The sequence below is a fragment of the Denticeps clupeoides genome, chromosome 3 (genome assembly GCF_900700375.1).
Source record: "Denticeps clupeoides chromosome 3, fDenClu1.1, whole genome shotgun sequence".
Lineage (NCBI taxonomy): Eukaryota > Metazoa > Chordata > Actinopteri > Clupeiformes > Denticipitidae > Denticeps > Denticeps clupeoides.
Genome location: NC_041709.1, coordinates 14090737 through 14109710, shown reverse-complemented (window position 1 = coordinate 14109710; position 18974 = coordinate 14090737).

Here is an 18974-nt window from a genome sequence, read left to right as displayed (position 1 = left end):
CTTATTATTATATAGATTTTAGGTGCCGCCCCCCTTGCATTGCAGAAAAAGCCACTGCTATTGTAAGTTTAGCCCCAAAAAACTAAATAGCTTTCCCATAGAAATAATTTAATTTAACTAAACCAATTTTGTGTGTGTGTGTGTGTATATACACACACACAATTTGGTTTAGTTAAATTAAATAATTTATTTTTCTACACACCTTCTCATTCAATGTGTTTTCTTTATTTTCATGACCATTTACGTTGGTAGATTCTCACTGAAGGCATCAAAACTATGAATGAATACATGTGGAGTTATGCACTTAACAAAAAGTGGAGACCTGGTCTCCACAGTCACCGGACCTGAACCCAATCCAGATGGTTTGGGGTGAGCTGGAGTGAAGGCAAAGGGGCCAACAAGTGCTAAACACCTCTGGGAAGTCCTTCAAGACTGTTGGAAAACCATTTCAGGTGACGACCTGAATTGGCTGTACTGATTGGCTGTTGTCTAGGCCCTTTCTTTTTTTGATTGGCTGGTGGGACAGGCTTTAGGACCCACATACTGTACCTTTGGATGGGATACAGGAAAAAAGAAACCGCAAAATAACATCCTGTCCCATCAACAAAAATGAAGAGACATTAGTTTTATTTTGGATACCATATTTAGTCTTGTTATTATTCCTCAACAATATTACATTATATATTTTGATATATTTATCATCATATGACCAGTATTTATGTCTTGTCTCATCACATTAAAAAGGTTTGCTGATGAAAACAACAGTAAGTCCCAGGGACACCCACCGTCCAAAGGTATGCACACTAGGTGAATTAGGGACTCTGTATGATCCATAAGTGTGAGTGTGTGAGTAAATGGTGTGTGTGTGTGTGCACCCTGCAGTAGGCTGGAAGCCATGATCCTGAGTAAAACTATGCCATTATGGATTTTTTTTTTTTTTTTTACTTAAAAAGAGGTAAAAACTTAAGTGTAAAAATATTCCACTACAAATCCATAGTACAATCAAGCCTCAATTTATTAAAATTAGAATTATATTACTTCTCAATGTATTTTTAAAGTTCCAGCTTCCTGTTACCTTCATCTGTATGAATTTGGTTGAGAAGAACTAGATATGAAATTATGTACTAGCAGTAGTTACTATCATAATCAGAAAACTTTATTTTTCCCAGAGGAAATTGCTTATATAATGACTGCCACAACCCAACAGATACAAAGAGCACACACAAGAGCAATATTAAACAAAATATATCTACATAAAATCTGTAGAATTGTACCTGGTAAGAGCATTGTATTGAGCACATGATTGCATTAAGACTGCACTAAATAAGTAGTGCAATGCGGAATAAATTCAAGTGGCACCACCACTGCTTCTTCAGAACAGATGTGTGTTTCTGTGGATGAAGCAGCAATGTTCCTTCCACTTGACTGAGTCAGCCTGGTGAGAGACATATGAGCGCTCAGAGGGAGTAGATTCTTGGCCTAAGAGCCAGAACGAGCCCAGCAAATCCTAACATTCACAGCAGAAAGTAAGGAGAGGGACACCAGTCCTAGGCATTAATTGGGCATTAAATTCTTTTGTAACAACATGATAGGCTGAGTAGGCAGGAGCTAAAGTATGAATCTAAAGCTGTGGGGCCCAGAGGGATGTCTATCCACAGCTAAGGGTAAGTTGCTGGGATGCTGAGCTGTCAATGAAGGGCATCAGGAGGAGAAACTGTCCATCTAATGACCATTGCCCAAGCAAGATATTTAAACATTCTATATTGAATATAAAAATATATCACAAGATATTAGCAAATGTATTCCTTGGAGATTCAAACATACAGGTCATTTTTTATATTTATCTTAATAACTTGAAACTACTTACCACAGTCATCAGTAAGCTACTGTGAGCCTGAGAGCACCCATGAATGGTTCATTAGAGTTCTGCTTGCTTGCTGCTCCCAGGAGGCTGACCCCAGTGCTCTGTGGGCCCTCTTCTTCCAGGCCTGCAACACAGATGGATTCACAAAAAAGGCGTTGTTTACCATCCCTTCCTGTTGCCAACCAGCATTCAACACACATGCTGAAGTCACACCACTGGGCAATATGTGGCTTTCAACCGAGGTGTAAAAAAGAGCAGTGTGCACGTGTGGGGAAAAAGAAGAAACCTAGTTAGAGAACCAGGGACCAGTGACTGGAGCAATAGATAGAGCAGGATTCTGAACATTGCATTATATACAGGGAGTGCAAATGAGTATTTTGTCCACATCATCCTCTTCATGCATGTTGTCTAACTCCAAGCTGTATAGGCTCGAAAGCCTACTACCAATTAAGCATATTAGGTGATGTGCATCTTTGTAATGAGAAGGGGTGTGGTCTAATGACATCAACACCCTATATCAGGTGTGCATGATTATTAGGCACCTTCCTTTCCTTTGGCAAAATGGGTCAAAAGAAGAGATATCTTGCAGAGGGATGCAGCACTCTTAAAATTGCAAAGCTTCTGAAGCGTGATCATCGAACAATCAAGCGTTTCATTAAAAATAGTCAACAGGGTCGCAAGAAGCGTGTGGAAAAACCAAGGTGCAAAATAACTGCCCATGAACTGAGTCAAGCGTGCAGCTGCCAAGATGCCACTTGCCACCAGTTTGGCCATATTTCAGAGCTGCAACATCACCGGAGTGCCCAAAAGCACAAGGTGTGCAATACTCAGAGACATGGCCAAGGTAAGAAAGGCTGAAAGACGACCACCACTGAACAAGACACACGAGCTGAAACATCAAGACTGGGCCAAGAAATACCTCAAGACTGATTTTTCTAAGGTTTTATGGGCTGATGAAATGAGAGTGAGTCTCTCCATCATCAAATGTGAGATTTACAAGGAGGGAAAACAGTACACCTCTCTGAACAGTGTCTGGGAGGCTGTGGTTGCTGCTGCACGCAATGTTGATGGTGAACAGATCAAAACACTGACAGAATCCATGGATGGCAGGCTTTTGAGTGTCCTTGCAAAGAAAGGTGGCTATATTGGTCGCTGATTTGTTTTTGTTTTGTTTTTGAATGTCAGAAATGTATATTTGTGAATGTGAAGATGTTATATTGGTTTCACTGGTAAAAATAAATAATTGAAATGGGTATATATTTGTTTTTTGTTAAGTTGCCTAATAATTATGCACAGTAATAGTCACCTGCACACACAGATATCCCCCTAAAATAGCTAAAAATAAAAACAAACTAAAAACTACTTCCAAAAACATTCAGCTTTGATATTAATGAGTTTTTGGGTTCATTGAGAACATGGTTGTTCAATAATAAAATTATTCCTCAAAAATACAACTTGCCTAATAATTCTGCACTCCCTGTACATTTGAAGACTCAGAGTACGATTCAAAATGTTTCGTTACACACTTTCAGGGACCCAGCCCGAGGAGCCATGACTGGGCAATAAACTGTAATAAGGGTCAGCAACTGCTCCAGCTCCACTGCAATACACATTACAATCAATTAAAAAGCCAGAGTCACATGAAAATGTCCTGGGACAAAATGTGCTCCTGTCCAGCTGGGGTTGTCAGTTCAAGTGACAGATCCTTCTAGTTGCCAAGATCCGGCCTACACTCCAGGATTCAGTCACAGATCCAGGTAACCACCAAGCTGTAGTGAAGGCTCCACATAGCCTCCCATCTCCAGTCCCAATGTCTTGTTCTCTTTCTTCCTGTCCTGGGCTCCAGAGCCTGCCAACAATCCTGTCCCTTGAGAAAGGGGTCTTCGCACCCTTATCATTGCCTGGCTCGTTGTGTGCACTGTGTGCTGTGCTTGTTGTGCATTATACTGACAATCACTTCACTTTCACTTCCACTGTTATTTACAATAGTTGTAATATTGGTGTTGGTTGCTCATCTGTACCACACAGTGGTAATGAAGTCTAGAGAATACATATTAAGGAGCATTGAATCGGTTGTATTTACCATTTGAGACAACTTTATATTTCACCTGTATCTTGGTTTTTCCTATAATTTGTCACTTGTACATACAGTACAGGGCAAAAGATTGGACACACCTTCTCATTCGATGTGTTTTCTTTATTTTCATGACCATTTTCATTGGTAGATTCTCACTGAAGGCATGAATTATGAATAGTGATAGAGTGCTGCGGCAGATGACCTGGCCTCCACAGTCACCGGACCTGAACCCAATCGAGATGGTTTGGGGTGAGCTTGACCGCAGAGTGAAGGCAAAGGGACCAACAAGTGATAAACTCCTCTGGGAACTCCTTCAAGACTGTTGGAAATCCATTCTCATTGAGAGAATGCCAAGAGTGTGCAAAGCAGTAATCAGAGCAAAGGGTGGCTATTTTGAAGAAACTAGAATATAAAACATGTTTTCAGTTATTTTTTTGTTAAAGGCTGAAAAAAAAAAATTGCCACTTTCCTACAAAGAGGTAAAATCACAATCTAAATATAACTTAATAGGCATTTGTTTAAAAAATCAATAATTCATGGTTTAGTGGTGCGTGTGTTTTCAGCAAGATCATAAATTTACAGATACTGAAGGCCAATTTTGTTTAATGCCTTGGAACTAATATAAATGATTATGAGCCATATCAACATCAGCCAGTGGCTCCTATCACTGCAGAGAATGAGTGATGACTTACAACAGAGAGAGAGCGAATTTTCAGTAACACCTCCACCCTGGAAACAGCAGACATCGAGACATTGAGCTCTCCCAGACCTCAAGCACACATTATTACCATATATAGCCGTCTAAATCCCAGACACATACAAACCAATGATGGGTTCACTTGAATTGGCATTGGGTATTGTGAAGGTTTTCATATGGTTTATGTGAAGTGAAGACAGCCCCTACACACAACAATTAAATATGCAAAAAAGAGAAAATGGTTTCTGGCAGCATTCAAAATGCAAGACCTGCTTTCAATGCCATTTCAATGGCAAGGAGTCTCCTTACCTTTTTGGTCCTGACCCTCAGTGATCTAACAGATAATATCAGTGAGGAATATCAGAGTCCTGGGACAACTTTACCCTCAGTTGCAAAAGTAGGTTCAACTAATTATAGCCAATAAACAACAAGAAGACATCATGTGCTTGACCCTGTAGCGTTGTTTTTATGAGATCTGCTTATAATAAACAGAAAAATACCCTACATTTTCATTATATTAGTGTTTAACAATGATTACTATTACATAACATTTCTGTTTTTGTTCTTTGGCCATCACCATTCTTTTTATCATTTAAATATTTGTAATTATTTGAATAGCCTGTCTTGTTGTTGAAACATTGAGTTGTATTATTTACAAATCTCAGCATATTTGCTGTTATAACAATTTGTATAATGTGTGCATTGCTAGTGAGACCATTTGTAAATTAAGAACACCTATAATTACATTATCTTATTATTCAAACCCATTTCATAATGTATGCATAATGTGGCCAGGATAACTAATAACAAAAAAATGGGTATAGAAGAAAAGGTCAGTAATTACTTTAATGTTTAACTTTTAGAACCATATTCCTTGTTGAAAAACAGGTCATCTGGGTTCATGGTACAGCTTGTGTTGATGTGCTCCAAGTGAGTGGACAGGAAACTGGCTCCTTAGTCATCCTTGTCATCTCTCACATCAATTCCCATCTTCTCACAGTCTCCCATACATTGGAACCGTCAGCCAGGCCAGAAGAATGAAGCTGGCAGCCATTGACCAGGATTGATGCTTTCAATTTCCAATAAAAAAGCGTTCAGCCAGCCTCAGTCTAGATTCATGAGCACAGTTTTCCCCACTACAGCCCCAGCATCTATGACTCAGTCCAACAATAAGCAGCAGTTCAGTTGACTGGAGTGGCCACAGTCTGTCTGCACAAAACTGCCCCCTGTTGAACCCTTATCTTTCTCATTCCTGTTCCCAGAGGCATCCCTGCTAGAAATGTTCATTTCAGGCCACACTGCTTTCAGCCCGCAACATTCATTATTAGACCATTAGGAAACACTTAGTTTGAGTGAAAGCATCCTGGCAAGGAAAGCATCCTGGTCTCAGACAAAGAAGGTGAAAGTATGCTGAGGTGTTATTCATTGATCTGTTTGTAGGAATCAACTGTGAGGGATCCCACTTGTTTCCTTAAAACCACTCAGACTTTTATGCTTTCACTGGAACCCAAGAATCTCAAAATTGTTTCTCAGCATATAGTTAGCAAAAGTGATAAGGCACCCTCAGAATTTATATTAATAGATTTACTAAGAAAATACCATTAAAAAATTTATGCTGTGTATTTATTTCTGTGACTTTTAAGATTTGTTTAAATGAGAGGTGTCAGGATTGCCTGCAGCTGGGCTCCACACCGGAACCCAATCCTGACGCCCCATAAATGCCGGAAGTTTCTGCCCGTTCGGGGTCGCTGGCATTTTCGTGGACTCTGCACGAACTTGACCTGGTTTTGTTTTGAGTGTTTTGAGTTCTGGCAATCGCCACACGCCTACGGGTTAGTTTATGTTCGTAATTTAAGTTAAATTGTTTTCGGCCACCGCGCCGCTGTTTATTTGTATTTCGTTATTGTTTGTTATAATAAAACCCCCTTCCCAGCATGTCAGACCTCTGCGCTTCCTTCCCCCGTAAGTCCGTAGTCGTGACAGAATGCCAGCGACCCCCCCAAAAGCGCAGAGGTGGAAAGCAGAGGAGAAGAAACGCCGCGAAGGACGCAGCGCGGCGCGGCGAACGCGGACGGCAGGGGAGAGACGCGCCGCCCGTTCTGGTGGAGCGTTTTCTCCCCGAGAAGCCGTGGTACGCGGCGCCGCGTGATGACGTCACCCCCGGGAAACTCCGCGAAACCCGGAAGCGACAACGTCGGCGGGTGAGTGGGCGGAGCGAGGACGTTGGCGTCGGCAGCAGCGAGGAAGTGACGTGGGCAGCGAGCGCAGAAGATGCGACCCCCACGATCTTCGGCATGTCGAGCCAAGAACTCTGCGCTCTGCTGGCAAGGCTCCCCGTGGACTGGGACGACACGGACGACGACGAGAGCACGGGAGACGAGAGTTGGGCTCCGCCCATCGCGCCAGTCTGCGATCGTCGCAAGGTCCGTGGGGACCCACGTCACTTCCAGGGGGGTGAGAAGCGGCAACAACAACGACGGCGTTCCTCCAGCGAGGAGGTGGGCAGCCTCCAGCCCGAATGGCCAGAGTACTGCCCATGGGAGCTTATCGCGCCATGGGTCCAGGATGTCCGCAGGGTGGACGACCCTCGGAGTCACCGGTGGGAGGACACGGATGACGAAAGCGATGATGACGTGGATTTTCGGTGGGCGGTCGGTGCCGGGATGGCTCCGCCCAGCGTGCGCGTCCGAGATCATCGCGGCGTCCGTGATGACCCATGTGACTTCCGGGGGTACGAGGTTGACACGGACGACGACCAGGATCGTCACGAGGTCCGTGGAGACCCACGTCCCTCCCAGCAGTGTGAGGAAAGCTGGTGGAAGAGGGCGACGGGAGGTCGCCAGCCAGCAACTGCGTTGCCGGGACTGCCTCGCAGGGAATCCTCCATTCCTGCTCCAGTCGCCGACCCGCCTTCCCTCTGCCCGGACGTTCCCCAGCGAAAAGGCAGCGCAGCACCAGCGTCCACACCTGCTGGAGAAGACGTCCACCCCCCTCCACACCACACACCTACCACCATCTCCAGCAACGTGCCCAGCCCCATGTGGGACAGCCCAATTGTCCCGGGACCCTTCAGTGGGGCAGCAGACACTGATAAGACCACCACCATCCTCTCGTGTCTGCTTGGGTCAGCATGGGGCTGGAGCGCAGCCCTCTGGCAACAGGGAGAGACAGACAGCAGTTTTCGGGACTTCCAGCAGAGACTGAGGGCGGAGTTTGATCGGCCAGAGCCTGAGCCAGGGATCGAACTCTGCCCCTCCACCACGTCCAGCGCCAGTCAGGATCCGGGGCAAGAAGACCAAGCACTGGCGGGCGACGAGAAGGTCGCACCTCCCGAGATCCTGGCTGTGCCCCCTGAGGAAGTCCTGGAGAGCCCAGAGAGGGAGCCAGACGACCCTCTCTTCTGTCTGTCTCTGTCTGTGTGTGTCTGTGTGACATATGTGTCCGTATGTCGCCCCCACTTCCCCTCTTTGTGTCCACCAGATGGCGACCCAGCCGCGGAGCCGAACCCCAGGGAGGAGGTTCCTGACCCGAATGTGCTGGTCCAAGGCGAGGTGGACAAGCCCCAAGGTACCCCTAAGTCCAGCCGGGGGGGGTGCTCCCCCAAAGAATTTTTTGGGGGGGTGCAGTTCGGGTTGGGGACTCCTCCTGAGGGGAGGGGAGGTGGGGAAGCGATGGAGCTGGGTCCTCCGGTAGCCAGTGAGGAGGGCGGGCCAGGCATGGGCCTGCGTCTGCCTCCAGAGGGGTGGAGCGCCATAGAGCCCCCGGGTAGGCATGAGGACCCAGCTGGGACAGGCAGGAAGAGGGCCTGCTTGTCCCAAAGGACGCAGAAGGGGCTAGCCGGATGGTCTGGCAATGCCCCCCCCTTGGCACCAGGGCCGTGCAGCGAGAGGGGCTGCATAGTCCCAGAAGGCACCAGCCTGGGGTGCCTGGAACAGTCGCCAGAGGCTCTGGGACAATCTCCCTGCGCGGTGCAGGGGGTGACACAAGAAGTGTCAGAGGGGACATGTGGAGACAGGGCCCACACGTACCCAGATGGATCGGCCCTGATTATTGTGTGCAGGTACGGGAGTCCGGGGCCGCCATGCGGGACCACGCCGGGGAGCCAGGCCGAGGGTCCGGGGCCGCCATGCGGGACCACGCCGGGGAGCCAGGCCGAGGGTCCGGGGCCGCCAAGCGGGACCACGCCGGGGAGCCAGGCCGAGGGTCCGGGGCCGCCAAGCGGGACCACGCCGGGGAGCCAGGCCGAGGGTCCGGGGCCGCCAAGCGGGACCACGCCGGGGAGCCAGGCCGAGGGTCCGGGGCCGCCAAGCGGGACCACGCCGGGGAGCCAGCCCGAGGGACCGGGGCCGCCACGCCTGACCACGCCGGGGGGCCAGCCCGAGGGACCGGGGCCGCCACGCCTGACCACGCCGGGGGGCCAGCCCGAGGGACCGGGGCCGCCACGCCTGACCACGCCGGGGAGCCAGCCCGAGGGACCGGGGCCGCCACGCCTGACCACGCCGGGGAGCCAGCCCGAGGGACCGGGGCCGCCACGCCTGACCACGCCGGGGAGCCAGCCCGAGGGACCGGGTCCACCAAGGGGAGGATACAGCAGGGCAGGAGCCCTGTGGTTGCCGCCGTCCGCCCCGCCGCCTCCACTGATGGTACTGTTGGGGCTCCGAGGACGTAGCCCTTGGAGGGGGGGCTCTGTCAGGATTGCCTGCAGCTGGGCTCCACACCGGAACCCAATCCTGACGCCCCATAAATGCCGGAAGTTTCTGCCCGTTCGGGGTCGCTGGCATTTTCGTGGACTCTGCACGAACTTGACCTGGTTTTGTTTTGAGTGTTTTGAGTTCTGGCAATCGCCACACGCCTACGGGTTAGTTTATGTTCGTAATTTAAGTTAAATTGTTTTCGGCCACCGCGCCGCTGTTTATTTGTATTTCGTTATTGTTTGTTATAATAAAACCCCCTTCCCAGCATGTCAGACCTCTGCGCTTCCTTCCCCCGTAAGTCCGTAGTCGTGACAAGAGGAGTTTAAAATGGGAAGGGCCAGATGATTGACAGCTCTCAAACATGCTCTCTGCAGGATGATTCTCCTCTTTCTGCATTATTTAAACTTGTGTCCATCAATATGTCACGTGCGCATTACAAAAATTGTTTCTTTTTTATTTATTTATATTAAACCCAAGGATGCATTTGTCACTGCAGCTCACACTAGTTTGAAAATAGTGCCCTAAGCTTGTATTTCAGTACCTCCAATGTCTGTGTGCTTGTGCATAATCTTGACACAAGAAATATAAGTGCAAAAAAATCACAGGAAAACAGTGTGTTTGCTTGCAAACCTTTAACTGATGTGGGTCTCAGCACACCTGTTCAGCTTAATACAGTTTTGGCCCATTGCTCTGGCCTAATCATGAGCATAAGATGCATGTACCCCCCTGTAACTCATCAACCGATGAGCAGATGGCCTAGGACATAGGCACGGAGCAGTCCTCCAGAGGACCTCTAATGGCCCAAGGTTTGGAAAGTCATTAGCAAGAAGACAAGCGGCAGTGAACACAGGGATGAAGCAGAGTGCAGGAGAAATCAATATGAGGTCTGCTGCTTCTCTGGATGGAATTGTGCTAAAAAAGCACAAGGCCTGATCAATATAAAATAGTTAATTAAAGACATTATTCGCCTTTTGGTTTGCTCAGTGTGATGAATGGATGATTCACAAGAAAAGTAATTTTCTCAAGGTCCCACGTTGGGTGCCACAACCACATTATGCTTTGTTGCCTGTTTGTGGTGTACAGGCCCAAGAACTGTATGTGATTATGGTAAAAATTTACTCTATAATTCCCAACACATTCATGGTTACAGCAAAGATTGTTCCCAGATCATTATATTTTATAAAGGATAAAAAGGCACACAGAACTGTCCAAAATAATATGAAATAATATTTAAATTTTTATTCAGTATCATCTATTGCAGCAACTGCTTTTTTATGTACACATATTATGTAATTTTTTTCAAAGCATATACTACACAAAACAAAGAGCAGCCTGCAAACACATTTTCCAGTAATACCATCTTAGCTCTCAAGTCACGCATTGAGCGTGAGAAACGCATTTCAGCATTTTCAAGTTCAATGGCTGCCAGCATTTTCAGACACCACGCATGGCATTTCTCATGCTTAGAAATTATTATCTTTACAAAAATTGAACAGAGGAAAACCTAAATTACTGTAACTGTTGAACCGTTTTTTAATAGCGTTGTTATTTAGACTTTACTGTTGTCATTTACTGATTTTACGGCATTTTTCTCTTTTCGTTCTTTTAATTCAAACGTGAGGAGAGGTCGTCAGCAAAGGTCACCGCATCGTTCAGTGGCTTGGAGAACAGAGGCAGACCTGGATGATGCTGTCATTCTGACTACATCCTAAAACTCTTGTGTGAAAATACAAACAAGAATGCTGCAAAAAATTGTTTTTTGGAGTTCCATCAAGGTTCAAAAGCGCCTGGACTTAAAAAAAAGTAACTACACAAATTAAATGCTTGTTATTTTTTAGTGTTTTAATAGTTCATAGTTCATATTGAACATTCAAAATATTTTATTAATCTGCATTCTGAGTGTCTTATTTAGTAAAAACAATTTCAATTTCATTTTTTATTATTATTCTGTTATAACTTGAATGTAAAGGAATAGAAAAAAATCTCAATCCATGCAAACTTTGATAAGTGATTTATTCTAAAGACATTACCATATGTTTAAAAGCTTTTATATACTTTCAGGAGTAGAGAACAATCACTTCATACAATGACGTGAAGCCACATTCCTTCTGAATACCAGGAGATAGTTTACATTTAAAATTCTAAACAGCTAAATAAAAGAAAACTTTACAAAGTGTGAAAATGTGTATTATTTAAGCTGTTCAATGGCACTGCTGTATACTGAACAGGACAGACAGACAGCAGGGGATGGACCGTCCGTCTTGCCTCCCATGCTGGTGTACATGAGGACAATGAATACAATGGGTTTATGAGAAACAGAATCCGTGCTTTGTATTATTAGGATATGAAATGCAAATTTTGTCCTAATCCTGATATAGTGTCATTCAGTAACCTTGTACTCTGAGGAGAGTATAAAAGCCCGAACCAGAAGCAGGAGTCGAATATCGACAACACTGCCCTCTTGTGGATGGGAGGGAGGCACCGCTGTTAATTGTTTGCGCTGCTTGGCTCTGTTCATGTCATATATCATGAAATGCAAACATCAAGATTAACTGTCTGTGAAGATTCTCAGTCATCCAGGCGAATTTGTCTGAAAGTTGAGTCATGGCAACTGGACTTTCTTTCTTTAAGGTAGAGACGTTTCATTCTGCATCCACAGAACTTTGTCAATCTGAGGGAAGTTGGCTTGTGCCCACAAAGTTATCCTCCAGGTTGGCTTCACCTCAATCTCGCCTTGAAAAGGCTCGTTAAGTGGAACAAAGGCAGGGAGAGGGGGGTGGGTAGATGTGACAGCCCCGCCCTGGCAGCTCCTCCTATCCCCATTAAGCGTGTTGTTAAATGTGGCCAACCTGGTGAACGTCTGAATTGGGCCTGATTTTTCTGGAGATGGAAGAAAGGGCAGCAAAGTAGGTTGAAGATAGGTTGTGTCTGAGGTGCTTTGCTCATTGGTACCTCAGTGGCACCTTGGCGGACCGGGATTTGAACCAGCAACCTTCTGAATAAGCTAGTTTCAAGCTAGTATTTAATGATAAAAAAATGCAACTGAGATGCAATAAGATGAAGCTATATTCAGCTTTTCCAAATCCACCTCGGCTTTTGATCTTCGACCTTTCTTACAAAGCTTTCGGGAACATTGAACGAACACACACACATACACACACTTTCCCTCATGCACACACAAGCATGCAAGGTTTCTCTTCATGTTATGCAAGCTGTTATGCTGGAATGGAGATGAAGACGACCACATATAATCTTAGGTCACAGATAGGTCTCAAAAAACAATGAATATCTTTGAATATTTCTGATGTTGCTCACTCTTATTTTTTTCTTAAAAAAGAGAAAAAAACAGCTGAATAAATGGTGGGACAGTGCAGCCAAATCATTAAGACCACCTGCTAAATATTTTGTCTTTCATGATGTCAAAACACTGCTGACTTATGGAGCTCTGAAGGTGTCTGGTTGGACGTCTGTGGACGTCATTTCTTCCACACATAGTTGCTCCTTCTGAACATTTTTTTTCTTGAAGCGGTATAAGTGACACAGACTATGATTGACAAATATGATTCAGCAGACCAGGCCACCATTTTTCATTGCACCATGGTAAACGTCAAATGCTCATGTGCTATCAGTTATGGACATTAGTTTTTGTTTGGACATATTTGACATTAGACTGTTCATCACAGTCTAATGCACTGTGATATTGCACATCACAGTGCAATATTTACAACGCATACTAAGTGTGGCATCACTCAGGGATCTAATGTAAAAGGTGAATATTAAGATGAACAAATGGGTTGAACACTGAATACTTCTCCTGGGACTCCAAGGAATGTGCAAAAGGTGAGAAGTACCACTAAATACACCCAGTTAAATTTAACAGTGTGCTGTGATGTGGTGCCAGGAACACAGGCAGTGGTCTGGTGCAGAGTGGAAAACTCATGTGGTCAGGTGAGTCACCGTTTTTCCTCTTTTCAGTAACTCAGAGGGTGAAGATGGGCACAGACTTGACTGTTTGTTTCCCACTGTGGAGGATTCTGCTGGTATCATCATTTATGGTAAATTTTTCTGGCGTATGTCCCCTTGAATCTTTATGTCTTTTGTGGAAAGTAATGTAAAGGGTCTTAGTAAGTAAAATTACCATTTTGGTAGGATTATAAATATCTACAGTTTCTGTGTGCATATAACCCCAAAGGACTCTGTGTCCCTAAACCTGAAATGCCGAGAACTGGAATAAGTGAGGACCAGTCACCAATTGAAAACTCATTCAAATTCCTGGAATAAAAGCAGCATGGACAAAATGAAGTGCAGTGTTACAGTACAACAGTTCCCAAATCACCCATCTGGGACTCCCAGGCAGTCTTGGGTTTAGCAATAGCCTATTTAACAACCCACAGGCTATGTAATCAAAGCTGTCCTGCACTGATCTGTTGGAGTTGTTGTAGAAATAAATGTGGACTGGAGCCCAGTGGACAGGTTGGGGAGCCACTAATGGAAAGGCAATATCAGGAGACGTTTCCTTCATTTTTAAAAAATTGTGCTGAAAATGGCTCAGTAAAATGACAAATAGGATGTGTAATGAATGGAGCCGTTAATCAATGCTGCTTGGCAGAGGTAGGAGTACCCCAAAACAGTGGTTTATTCAGCAATTTAGAATGGATATTATTCAAAATATTTGTTGCTGTCAAATAACGTGTAATCACACATTTCTTGGTTTAAATAGTTGGGAAGCGGTTGCTGCTGATTTTGGTCATGTGCTTGTCATGTTGATACGGGCTTGCTCCAGGTTCTCCAGTTTCCTTCCACTGCCCAAAGGCATACACACTAGGTGGATTCCTGACTCCAAATGAAATGATCCGTGAATGGTGTGTTTGTCTGCATCCTGCGGTGGGCTGATGCCCCGCCCTGGGTAAGAATAAAATCTTGGGATGTCCTGGGATGATCTCCAGAATATGGGACCCTGATCTAGATTAAGTGGTTAATGATGGTGAGTGAGAGCAATTGTTGACATTACGGCTGAGCAACATGGCAAAAAATTCATATTGCAATAACCATAGACAGTAGACGGTATATTATGCGGTAATAATTTGATTACTGTTTTTGAAACGGTAACATTTCTCCATAACACTGCAGCAGGAAATTGTTTAATAAACTTTTTACAGATACATTAACATATAGCATAACAATATACCAGATAAAACTATATAACTCCAATCAATGTCTCTTCTGTGAAATCAAACTGTCCACTTCGAAAGCGACACTGATTGACGATCAATTTGACATGCTGTTGTGCAAATGGAATAGACAACAGGTGGAACTTATAGGCAATTAGCTAGACATCCCCAATAAAGTCGTGGTCCTTCAGGTGGTGACCACAGACCACTTCTCAGTTCCTATGCTTGGTCACTTTTGAATGCTGGCGGGGATTTCATTCTAGTAGTAGCATGAGACAAAGTCCACAACCCACACAAGTGGCTCAGGTAGTGCAGCTCATCCAGGATGGCACATGAAAGCAAGCTGTGGCAAGAAGGTCTGCTGTGTCTGTCACCGTAGTGTTCAGAGCATGGCGGCGCTACCAGGAGACAGGCCATTACATCAGGAGACGTGGAGGAGGCCGTTTACAGAGACCGGTGACTGGTAAATTACTGACAGATTGAAAGCTTGTTTCATTTTATTTATTGTATCTGCAGTATTTAAAAGAGCTTTAAACTTTAAGGACTACTAGTAATTGTAATTTTTTTTTGGAAACTTGAATTTAATACTTTTTAAAGATCCACAGATCTTTCTCTGTGTTCTCACCTGAATCAAAAGGCTGCTGCTGCAATTAGGCTTGCAAGAAGGTGATGCAAGTTTGTCATTTTCGCAAGGCCAGTAAAATCAAAATCTCTCGCAAATGTAAATCACATTTACAAATTTAAATACATTTTACACCATTTATATCGTGCAGCCCTAGTTGCCATATCTGGTGTACAAATACAAGGCTACAATGGACTACACAAGAAAGGCTACAAAACACAGAAATGGGAAGGGCATGTCTACAAAAGGTATCAGTTCTGAAGGCGTGTAAAGAAAGCAGCTCATTTCTCATCCTGCTTTGATGCTTGCCCTGACAAGAAGCATGTGACTCATGGCTAGTCTGCTCTGACACTCTTTTTTTTTAATTTTTTTTTTTCTTTCATGTTCTCTGTCACCCTCTTTATTAATACATGTTTCTGTAGGTCATACTGTCATGTTTCAGCGAATCATTTGACCAAACGCCGTCCAGTCCATTTCACAGCTTTCCAGCCTGACTCACTGACCCCCTCGTAGAGTGCGTGAAGAGGTGTGAGCTAAAGGGAAGTGTGAATTAAATGAGGACATAAGGGGTTATTAAATTAAAATTTGGCATTTGGAAAACCTCTGGGAAGTGCAGACACAGCGCAGCTCTTTTATTTTCTTTGGCACATTTGCAAAGAGGCTTCAGCTCTTTGAAAATCATCACAGTTTCTGTCAAAGGGAAGCTGTTATAATGCCAGTATTATAAAACCATAAATGAATTTAACCATTTTTTTACCCAGTTCTGGTTCACAGATATATATTTGACATATTTGACCATTATCAATCATTATAAGCTCACTGGTTCAGAATCGAGCCGTTTTTTCAAATTACCACCAGTTACATCATCTTAGACTGGAAGAACACTTGTCACTCCGGATGTCAAAGTTAAGACATCACCCAGCCAGCGCAATGGTGCAACTCACTGTTGGGATTACATAATGGCACGGCAAATGCATTTTCCTGGTCAACTCTGGATACACCGGTATTCACACGCTGCAGATATACTGTTATTGTCGTGCATCCTTTATACTTCACTGTCCTAGTCCTGAAACATTGTTTTGAAATGTTCTCCCCTCCCCTCCAGTATTATTTAGCATAATACTGCTTTTGGTCTTTTTATAACACATGACACAAGGACACAAGGGCAATGTAGCAATGGCCTTTCTCTGATTACTAAAAGCATCTGTTCATTAACAGTAGTCAGTGACAAACTTCTATGTGTATATGTAAATGAAATTTTGTATTACAACTGAATATATGATGACCCTATTTATCAAATGTTTGAGAAAAGAACTTGTTTGTACACCAAGATAATGGTGATATGGAAGTATGTTAATTTTAACACCATCTACATGTACAGGTTTATAAGATACCCTTATCCTCAACAACAATCAGTAGTGACAGGGACAGTCCCCCTGGAGACACTTTGTGGTCTTCTGGTTCATAGGCAAGTGTGTTACGTACTAGGTTTATTTAAATATTAATTTAAGTCTATCCATCAATATATAATTCAACTTTTAGAGTTTTCTTTTTTATGAAATAATATAGATAAGTGAATACGTTGGTGTCTTGCTCAGTTAATAAAGTATGTTATTTGCTGCCATATATATTGGTATAGCCATTTTTGTCTCAGCCCTGAATGTTAAACAACAGAATTTTTTCAGACTTATTCTGGGAAAAGTGACCTATATTTTAGCTAAATATAGAATGATTATAAATAAAAAATAAAAAAAAAAGATTTATTTTAATGCAGATAACAGTTTTTACTTTACCTCTGCATCACTGAGCCCTGGCATTTTATTTTCTAATTAGTCTATGATTACAGTGACTGATGGTTTTACCCAGTTAAGACCTGATGAGTCAACTCCAAGAAGCAGCTGCTAGGCTGCTGACTTGAGCTTCACGCAAGTGCCGGCTATACAGAGAGAGCACAAAGATGGTTATTAAGGTCAGCGTGCGCTGTATTTGCTCAGACAAGATGGCACTGGGAAAACAGCTGATCCAGCTCCACCACAGACTCTTCCTTTTGAACATAATAAGGTCATTGCGCTGTGCACTAGATTTTAGCATGAATTAGGTACAACAGCCTCAAATCAAAGACTTCATTTAATCCAAGGATGATCTATGGCTGACAAGGGCATGGTACGCCTTTCAGTGGTGTCTTTCAAGTGTCTCACACACACACCTTCATGTTGGATGTGTGGTTGGAGAGCAGCTGGAGAGCATCTCGCCCAGCGGTCCATTGCAGGAAGGATTTATAAAGCCTCAGCCTGCATAGAGAGCAGGAGAGTCCACACTCTGCCACTGATGGGCATGATCCTGGCTCTGTGATGGTGCAGAACCCTTTCCAGAACATATTCCTGGATTATGCCAGAAGATGGCACGGCTAGATCTTTGCCCTGAGCTGGATAAATGACTGTTTATCCATCTGGAATAAAGAGAATTTATTCACTTAGCATTTACTATTTGTCATGGGCTATTGTTGAAAGCTGCATTTATATCAGTTCTCAGTGTCCCCCTCAAGCTGAGTTTGATTGAGAATGGATCTTATCTGTTCTCACTGAAACCCCTGTTGATTTGAGGTGCACATTCTGAGACACATTTCAATCACAGCACTGAGATTTCACTGATCAGTGGGGTTCCCAAACCTTCCCACAATTCTGTGGAGAAAGATAAGGATGCCCATTATCTGCATCACTCCTAGGCTCACTGGACTGCCACCAAGCCCTATTCATCAAAATGATAGCATCTCAGGAGAAAACTCATCAAGGCCATTTTGCAGAATGAGCGGAAAAACACACATAGATTTTGTTTACGTGTGTTGTATTGAATACCACAGCATTTAAATTCAAACAATAAATATAGTCAAACAAGTATAGTCAAGATCATGCAATACCTGAAGTTTTATTGAGGAAAATAGTACCAAAAAGGCACAAGAATGGGCAATTTTAGTACAATTTTAGCACAGCATTCCACATTTAATACAGAATACAGTGGGGCTTCAGAGAGACCTTCACATCTGGGACGCCTGGGAGATCTCCATGCAGAGCGCAAGCTATCAGACAAGGAATACAGCAGAGTGCGACATTCACAAACAGTCTTGTTAAAATCCTGCAGGCAAAGGAGAGACTCGGGGTACAGAACAAAAAACATGCTTATTTTTATCTTGCTCAACTCTCCGAGGAAGAGCTTCTTCACCGAGCCCTCTGTTATCCAGCCGACTTTTGGCTTTTGTGCTACCACTTAGGAACAACTTTTGTCTTATCTTCAGCAATACTGAGCTTTAGCACTACTACAAGAATAATAACTTCAAAATATGAGCTACATCAGTCAAGCTGAAAAATGGCAACGTTTGCAGAGGCTTTCATAAGAGCAGTGCTTGAATTCATTATGTTTTAAATACAATGATGTAGCCCATTGGGGATTTTTGGGGATCCCTGAGCAAGACACTTACATTTTATATTTTACATTTAAATTTAAGGCATTTGGCAGACGCCCTTATCCAGAGCGACTTACAACGTGCTTTCAAGTTACCATCGATGAAGTGATCAGTTCTGGTTCATTAGGACCGCCAATGATGAATACAATTTTTTATTCACTCTGTTGTAGTTTCTATACATAAGTTAGACAAGGTTACAAGAAGGTTACAAGTTAATCTAAATATTCTTTAAAGAGGAAGGTCTTGAGCTGCCGTTTGAAAATACTCAGTGACTGAGCTGTTCTGACCTCGAGGGGAAGTTCATTCATCCACCAAGGGGCCAAGCCGGAGAAGAGTCTAGATGAATGTCTTCCTTTTACCTTTAGCGATGGAGGGACCAGGCGAGCAGT